The following is a 9,721-nucleotide window of genomic DNA, read 5'->3' as shown; positions in this document are numbered from 1 at the left end:
GGTGTAAGAACATCTGCCGTAGATACACCTACAACCCAACTTGATCTAGTCAGCCCTTCACAGAGACACTCTTTCAAGATGATTTTAGATTGTGTTGAGTTGAAAATTAAAACTAACTAACTACTGCAGAGGTTTTTCCTGAACGAGGGCTGAGAGCGAAAGAAGAAAGGGCCTTAGTTTATCTAAGAAAGGGCAGATTATTTGTCTGTCTGCTTAGGGCAGGGTAAAACAGGTACTGCTGATGAGGAAACTCTTGGGAATTCTTCGTGGCCCAGACTTCTCATGTTCAATTTTGAGAGTATTTTAAAAGACATTAAATATACTGTTATTCTATATTTTATTAAGCATCAATTTTCAGAATGTAATTTGAAGTGTGACAAGGCACAGGATTTCTGCCTTTGCCATCCCTTATTCTTTTCATCTGCTCCCTCTTTCTTCTGTTTTGGGACGGAATTTCATGTAGCCTAGACTTGCCTCAAGCTCACTAGATAGCCAAGGCTGGCCTTGGACTCAGAATTGTCCTTGTGTGGTACCACACACTTGGTTCCATTTTTTATTGAATTTTAAACATACATTCTGAAGTCTTCAGAAATAAAAGTACCTGGGCTGTAGCTTCATCCCAAGTTTCTGGAAAGGGGTGCTTCTGTGATCACCAGAGTGTGAGTTTGTGGGAGCTGGATGTAATCTGAACCCTAGAGACTGTGGCAGTCACTGCTGATGCCCCACAGCTGACAGAGAAAAGTGTTATCAAAGAAACAAATAAAGGAAATCAGTGTATCTGTGAAGCTGTGTTCTCAGGATGCCTTCAGGGAACTCCCAGGAACTGACAGCAAACTAGTGAAGACTCACTGAACTTAGATGATGATAGGCCAAACAAGCGAAGCCACCCCACTCCCGTGCCTCCAGCTTAACTGTTATGTCTGAAATTCCATGCCATTCCAGGCCATCTATTCTAGATATAACTGGATGGATGGATGGATGGATGGATGGATGGATGGATGGATGGATGGATAGAAAGGAGGATGGAAGGAAGGGTGGATGGATGGAAGTAAGGATGGATGGAAGGAGGGAAGGGTGGATGGATGGAAGGAAGGAAGGATGGATGGATGGATGGATGGATGGATGGATGGAAGAAAGAATGGATGGATGGATGGATGGATAGATGGATGGATGGAAGGAAGGGTGGAAAAAAGGATGGATTGATGGATGGAAGGATGACAAATGAAAGGGAATGAATGAGTGAGTGAATGAACAAATAAGATTGGGAAAGGCCAACTGATTCATCTTTGTTTTGTGAACTCCATGAGATCTCAACAATATGGCAGCTTTAAAAAGATTTGCACAATGACAATACCTGCTGGCCTGCCAATGTGAATGGATGAGATCTCACAGGGCACCACCAGCTGAGAAACTACAGGCAATAAATGCCTGCTAAGAAGTGAGAGAGTCCATCTTCTCCAGGGAGAGACCCCATAGATTCTCCATCCCAAGTGGTCAGCCACATGTACAAATAAGTAACACTAAATGAACTCAGTAGATTGTGTGTATGCTCTCTCTGTCTCTCTCTCTGTGTCTCTCTCTGTCTCTCTCTCTCTCACACACACACATACACACACACCAATAACAATTTAACACTAAATGACCTCAGTAGATTGTGTGTATGCTCTCTCTCTCTCTCTCTCTCTCTCTCTCTCTCTCTCTCTCTCTCACACACACACACACACACACACACACACACACCAATAACAATTTAAAAAGAAGAGGTCAGTGATTTGAGAGGAGATGGGGGCCATGGAAAGAGTTAGAGAGGGAGAAATGGAAACGATAGAAATACTGGTTCTCATATGCAAAATTCTCAAAAAGTTTTAAAATTAAAAAGGATGGCAATGATAATCTGTAATTTTATATACATCAACACAAGGAACTATCATAATTTCCATGAGAGCTGATATGTTCTGGCTTCATTTTGCGGATGAGGAATTGCATCCTTACACCCTCAGTCAGGCAGGTTCGGCATGGGTGGGATCAGATCTCCAGCCGATTACTACTGACTCTAAGGTCCTGTTGTGACTTGGCAGAGGAGCTGCTTGTGCTCCAGTTAATCTGTGTCTTCCTATCTCACTTGATTATAGTATGCCAATCAATATCCTTAGAGCACAGTTTGGCCAACCCAGAAGCACATTACTTCTTTGGCTTCTTCCAGTCAAGTACATGACCTTGTAAACAGGAAAAAGAGCTACAAACAGAGAGATTCTCTTAATTCAATACAAAGTTGATGAGAGGGGAGTGTGATCCTCCCCAACTCTGCTAAATAATACATATGTCTTTGGTGATTTGAATTTGTGAGTTTCTAACCAAATAAAACTGAGGAAAAAGAGTTTGGTTGGCCAAACAGCATAGCATGTGATATTAAGAGGAACGGAGAATAATAAATGTTCAGTTCTCCGAAGTGAATGAAACTTAAGTCTTAACATTTATCTCAAGCCATTCTAGGTGATAGAATTCCCTCAAAATCACCACCAGATTTAAATAGACCTGGTAAAAATATAATGCATGATGCTACTTTATTTTACATATCTGTGAGTGACCTCTAGTAGAAGAAATTGGATTGGCCTACCTTCCTTCCTTCTTTCCTTTCTTCCCTCCCTCCCTCCCTCCCTCCCTCCCTCCCTCCCTCCCTCCTTCCTTCCTTCCTTCCTTCCTTCCTTCCTTCCTTCCTTCCTTCCTTCCTTCCTTTTCTCTACCTTCATACTTCTTTCTCTTTCTTTTCTTTCCTGTTTGGCAGGGTGTCCTATAGATCAGGATGGCCTGAGACACACTGTATATACCTATATACCCAGGGATGACCTTGAATTTCTCATCCTCCTGCCTCTATCTCTCAAGGGCTATAATGACAGGAGTGCAGCAACATGCCTAGTTTACGTGGTACCGGGGATTGAACCCAGGGCTTCACGCATGCTAGGCAAGTACAGTACCAAATGAGTTACATCCAGAGGAAAGAAGAGAAGACAAGCTTATTCCTCTGTGAGGCACCAGCCTAGTCCCAGTCTACCCTAAAGAGCCCTGTGACTTCCAGTCCACTCACCAAGAACACATTAAAAGTGTGAAAGGATTGGTGGATGGGATGGTGGAGCAGCAAGACCCATAGCTAGAATAAGAAGTCAGGGTGTCTTTTCTCATTTCTCGTCAATGCCACCTTTGCCCTAAGCAAGAGCTTTGGCTGAGCAGACGCCCCTGGAGCATCCTGATGGTTTATTTTTACTGCTGGACAGTGTGTAGTGAGACACACACACTCACGGAAAGAAGGCTTGCAGAGCTAGGACTGTCTAGGATTTCTTTGGGGGTTGTGTTATTAAAATTCTGATTAATGATAGTCTGCAAATCAGAGAGTAAGAGAATCCAGAAATACATAACCATGCTTTGTAATTCCCAGCATCTGAACTGTTCTGCTAACTCTGCTCTTGTGGATGCAGAGAGCGAAGTTGATCTTTCATAATTTCACTCCTAAGCGCTAACATTACTAAATATAAGTTTTAATGATATAAATTGATATAACTTCTGAACAAAGGAAATAGTTCGTGTTGGTGACTGTAAGGAACCACACATGTATCCATTCTCAGAGTCTTTAGAGTTAAAGGTACACTATGAGATATTACAACTGAATACGTAATGGAACCCTGAGTGGGCCAATGGATGGCTTGAATTAATAAAATCATAGAGAAATTATTCCTTAAGACCATGAATTCATAACTACAAAGCCTATTTTTGCTTTGCTATTATTAATACAATAAGAGGTTTGACTTTGACCCTGGAATCGTAAACGTGGAAAACATTAACAGTATTATATTGACATGTCAGAGCCTCTCTTTTTTTCTGTATTAAACTGAAGCTTCTGATAAGTATGGAAGAGTCCCTGTGGCACCAAATGAAACTAAACAATTCATGTGGACTAAGATCAAGGAAGTCTAGTGGGCCCAAAGTTTCCAGCTCTTCCATGAAAGGAAATCTGTTGGAGACCACTGGCAGTTACTAATCCGTCGAAACTATAATTTTCAGAAATTATTCTTTAAAAAAATAAATGTTAATCTCTGAGAAAAATCTGTCCTTTATAGTAAACTACATACCAAGGTTTTCAAAAACACTTCAGATCCATGTTGATAATATGTCTTCATATTATTGATTCGATCTTTTTTGCTTTAACTACAACAGGTTCAAACTATAAGGTGAATTAGGTAGACACAGTTGCTTTATTGTGATAGTTTATTCGTTAAGACAACAGTAAGTTTGTCACAGAATATGCTATTTTTTCTTAGTATCTCATTCTTAGGATTGGGTTCAAGCAACGCAAAATAAAACAATATATTTTGTATTGGGATCATCAGTTAGCCTCCTTTTCTGGAAGGGAACAGCAGTGTGTTGTAACTTGTGACTTTTGCAAGCTATTCTGCAACTCTGCAAAAGGAAAATGGAGTCCAAGGTTGCAACCAAAGACACAACCCCAATACCAAAATAGAAATACTACAAAGATAACCATGTAAGAAAAAGAATGGCTAGATATTCTTACTAGTCATCTGAATAGTAAGATGAGAATTCAAATACATGTTCAAAATTAGCTTTCCTCTCCTGGATGGGATGGACGGGGTGGGAGTGCACACAGGACTCCAGCCTTCCTAAGCGTAAGTGAGCTTCTGTGACTGAATACTCGGGCCACAATACTGCAGGATGAAACTTGGTGGATCCCTGTGCTTTCTGTTCAATGCTCCAATTTGGCCAAGCTTGCAGGATGAAGCACATTCACGAAGATCATTTCTGTCAGATAAATACAATAAAAATCATTGTGAGTCCTATAGAGCATATTTTCTTTTTAAGTCTAATTAAAAGATATGTGCAGACTAGCAAGATGCAGCACATTTACAGGTCAGTATTCAGTGTCCTTCCCGGTTACTTTTATACACTCAAAAGACTGCTTCTCTTCTTAGTTTTGAGTTTCACTCTCTTCTGTTTCTGTGAGAAGAACCTTAAAATCCAGGGTGGGTTGTGGTGTCAAAAAAAATCTACTAGAATTTTTGTCGATCAGATCATCCACCTTGATGTCCTGCTCACAAATCTCTTCAGTCTCATAATAGCAAATGCAAATTGCTTTTCAAAAAGGTTTTGATTAATATTGGGTTTTATAGTTAAATATATTTGTAGACAGAGGTTGCTCATTCATTTCCTGGCGACCCAGACCCAAAATACTCACACAGAAACTGTATTATTACAGTACTGCTTGGCCTACTAGCTCACGTTTCTTATTGGTTAGCTATTATATCTTAAATTAACCCATTTCTATTAACCTGTGTATCACCAGTATGACCTACTGGTAAGGTTCCATCCAGAGTCTGGCATCTGTTTCCTGTGGCAGCTACATGGCTTCTCCCTGACTCCACTTCTCCTCCTCTATCCGCTTGGAACTCCTGCTTTGCCCTGTTCTCTGCTGCTATAGACCCAAAGCAGCTTCTTTATTAACCAATGGTATTCACAGCATACAGGGAGGAATCCCACATCATGTCCCCTTTTCTGTCTAAATAAAAAGGAATATTTTAACTTTAACATAGTAAAATTATATATAACAAAACAGGTCTCAAGCAAGAATTACAGTTACAATATTTATATCTATTTTATCTTTTATCATAATTAAAGAAAACTATAACTATCTATTCTTCAACTCCTTCAAAGACCCCAAAAGAATACAACATTACCTAAATTAACAGGAAGTGCATTGTAAGCTATTTCCAAAACTCTAGAATTGACATAGACATCTCACTACCCAGACAGTCACCCGAAGTTCCTCCATAATGCTGTGGCAACCATCTTCTGCCTACAGGCAGACTTTTTCATGAAGCAGGAAAGTTGAAGATCTCTTATGCCTTGTACTGGCCAAGTTCTTCAGTTGCTTTCTCCTATGTCTGCAAAATGTCCGGCAGTTTTCTCATGAAGCAGGAACTCCAAAGGACCATCTCACCTTCTTTTGGAAAGTTTAGCAGTCATTTTTCTGCAGTCCTGCATGTCCAGTCAAGAGACAAATAGCATATGGACTTACTCATAAGTGGCTTTTAGACATAAAGCAAAAAAAAAAAAGCAGCATACAATTCACAATCCCAGAGAACCTAGAAAACAAAGATGACCTTAAGAGAGACATACATAGTTTTAATCAACATGGAAAGTAGAAAAAGACAAGATCTCCTGAGTAAATTGAGAGCATTGGAACCATGGGAAGGGGTAGAGGGTGAGGGAAGAGTAAGGGAGGGAAGCAGAAAAAATATATAGCTCAATAAAAACCATTTTTAAAAAGGAGCACACAAATCCCTCTTGGTGTCTTTGCCCTTTTGCTTTTTGTGGTATGGATGTCCCAGGCATGCTGGAATAATAAATGCTCTTACTGATTGCATAAAAAAAAAAGAAATGGGAGTGTTTCTAATGGGCTCCAAAGCAGACTGTACACAGCTGGGGAAATAATCTCGGAGCTTGAGATGTGGTGTTAAAAACTTCCAAAGGTGAAAATCAAAGAGAAAGACGACAGAAACAAAAGCAGAATGGACCAACCAGATGATGGGACAGTGGCGGGAGATGTCAATGGGACTCTGAGAAAGAGGAAAGAGAAGGAAACATGGAACAATGATGTCTGTGCATCTGCCACAAACTAGACCACTGAATCAGGAACCCAGCTGAATGAAGCCCGAAACTTGAAATACTGATTCACATGCCGACACGGATGAGCCTTAAAAATGTGGTGAGAAGAAGGAGCGACAAGAGACTACACTGTAATTCTGCCCACAGGAAAGGCCAGAACAGGAAAATTACAAGGCTGGAAACTGACTTGTGCTTCTTTAGGCCTGGCCTGGATAGAGGGCCACAGGGAGGCAGAAGACGGACAGCAATCAGGTACAGGATTTCGTTCTGAGCGGACAAAATGTGCATTGGAATTGACCAGGGTGTTGGTTTGTTCTTGCTACTGACTTGTAAATTTCAAATTCTGAATTTTTGGCAAGACTTTTAACATTTTTGAATAATTTAATCAATTTTCCAACTCAAAATCAACTTCAATTTGTCATTTTTATGCACCGGAATCCCCAATTTGATTCACCACGCAGTAGGTGCTTATACCTTCCTCTCTGCTGTATATATCTTGCTTTATGGTTCTTTTTACAGTCTTTGGGGAATTGTCGTTGCTCTACTTTTCTGATATGATGATTGAGGACAAATATATTTCATCTCTGAGGTTTCACTCATTTTAAGTACAGTAATCTTTTTCTGCACTTTATTTTACCATTGCTAAGAAGTTGCTATCAATAGTGCATACTCCACCCCAGCTCAGTTATATGTTTGTTTTAATTTTGTTTTGATTCACTGTGTTTATTTTACTCCAGTCATTGAGGTGCATGTTTCTGCACAGAAAAGTATATGTTAAGTTTGTGTGCATTTAATATTTGAAACCAGAATCATTTCTCAGTGCTTGGAGGGAACGCAGTATACTCATTCATGTTGCACTGGATTTTGTCTTATTGTTTATACATCATAAGACATTTGAGACCATTAGGTTTGGAACTTGAAATACAAACATGTTTCTACTCCTTAAAGTCATACTGTATTAGTTGCATTTACATGGCTGTTACCAACTATGTAATGGAATTGGCTTCAAGAAGGGAGGGTATATTTAGGACCTTGTTCAAGGAGATATCAACCCATCACGATGAAGCAGACATAGTAGATGGAAGGATGGGGTGGCTCAGAGAGTGTTGGCAGGATTTTGAAGTCTTCCTTACCTCCTCTCAGACCCAGAACCAGAGGCCAGAAGCAGCTGGGGCTATAACCATCAAATTCTCACCCATGGCCACCAGTGACCCACTTCCTCCAGCCATTTCCTTCAACCCCAAAGTTCCACAATGTCCTAACCAGCTGGTCACCAAGTATTCAAAAGCATGAGTTTGTTGAAGGCTTTTCACCTTCAAACCCTAAAACAGTGGATGCTAGGACCCGTGTTAGCCTATTTGGCTATTCACTGGGGTGCAGAAAATCGGAAATTTAAAGGGAGGATGTGAAATCACCTTCCTGACAATACTGTAGCCTTCTCTCATCTTCCACATGGTGGTTACCGAGAGGATGAGACAAAGTGAGTGGGATGGAACCAATTTGAATTTCACCAACTTGTTCATTGAACAAACTGGTTTTCCAGCTTGTTGATTTTTCTTCTCTCCTTTTGTGAATACATATGTACCAGACATGCGTTGATGCAGAAGTTTAAGAAGGGAGACAAAGGCCCTCAGTCCTTGAGTGTTTTATGGCACGTGGTCTCCATCACCAACGCAGAGGATCACACCCTCTGCCCCATCCCAGCAGAGGACGCATTTACCATCTGAAGAGATGGCTTTCAAGCTTGAAGAGTTTTTAGGTTTCACTGAAATTACAAATTTAATCTCTGCATCTCAACGGAAACTCCCCTCCCCCTTTTTGGCATAATATACTAACTAGGAAGATGGATATATTCAGCTGGACATTCTAAAGCACTTAGTAAAACAGTCACTTGACATTTAACATTTCTCCCTCTTGGAAACAGATTTATCTTGGTCGGGATTTGAAGTTTTAAATACGCCGAATGTAAATGAACACCTCGCGGTGACTTTGCGCGGTTATCTACCCTGTACCACTGAAATGTAATGAATAGACGCTTTAAATACTTCATCCTAAAGGTCTCTTCTTGAACTCAAGTGTAAGCTATCTAAACAGTTGAAAAGAGATTTATAGTTATGAAGAGGCCTCTATGTCAAGGAAAGTTTTATGATACATTCTATAATAAATTAGCAATAAATGGATACAGGTGACTGTGGAATTTATGAACTTTAATGCTTTAATACCGCACTAAAGAAAAACTAATTATTAGGGTCCTAAAGGGTAATATGAAAATATCGTCTACAAATTGTCAAATTAAGCCATTAGTCCTCGGTATTCGAGATAGATTTTTTTTTTTTGATATAGACTCAGTCAGAAAGACAGAAACAAATAAATTGGAAAAAATTCAGTGTTCCAACTAGCACATAAGCAATGGTCAGGCTTCCCAGTGGAAACCAACGACTTTAAACTTAAATTCTAAGATTTTTTTACCCTTCTACTTAAAATAATCATTCCTTCAGCACATTATCGAAGTGCCATTTATGTTGCCAAAAGAAGATTAATTTCATTTGATTCTCACATAACATTTGTTGAATACTTTCCCCTAAGATGTCTGTGTACAAGAGGTCCCAGAAAAAAAGTTATCTGAGAAAAAAAGTCAAATTTAGGTAACATGGAGTTTTTTGAATGTCCTTTTTTTTTTTCAAGAAATTCCAATCAAAGCCCTGGTTGTAGGGAGGCATCTCCACTTTCATCTTCAGTTTGTCATAAGAAAAGAGAACTCACCCTTTTATTCCTAATTTGAACCTCACCAGGAGGGAGATGGGTTTATTTCCTGGAGGGAAGATGCTATTGTAAGAGTCTGCCTCTTAAGCGACCTTCCAGTTTCCTGTCTCTCGCCCCTTTAGAATCCGTTCTCCACACTCCACACCAGAATGGTTTCACTTTTCGGGAGAAAGTGGTGATGCTCAGAACCCTTTGATGGACTACAACTGCCTAGTCCCGGGTCTGTAGCAAGGCTGCTCCCTCCCGGCTTTCCAGCACAGGTGCTCCTGTACAGGGGGAACTCATG

Source organism: Microtus pennsylvanicus, chromosome 5, assembly GCF_037038515.1.
Source record: "Microtus pennsylvanicus isolate mMicPen1 chromosome 5, mMicPen1.hap1, whole genome shotgun sequence".
NCBI classification, from domain to species: Eukaryota; Metazoa; Chordata; class Mammalia; order Rodentia; family Cricetidae; genus Microtus; species Microtus pennsylvanicus.
The sequence above is the reverse complement of the archived record's forward strand: the minus strand, read 5'-3'. Positions refer to the sequence as shown.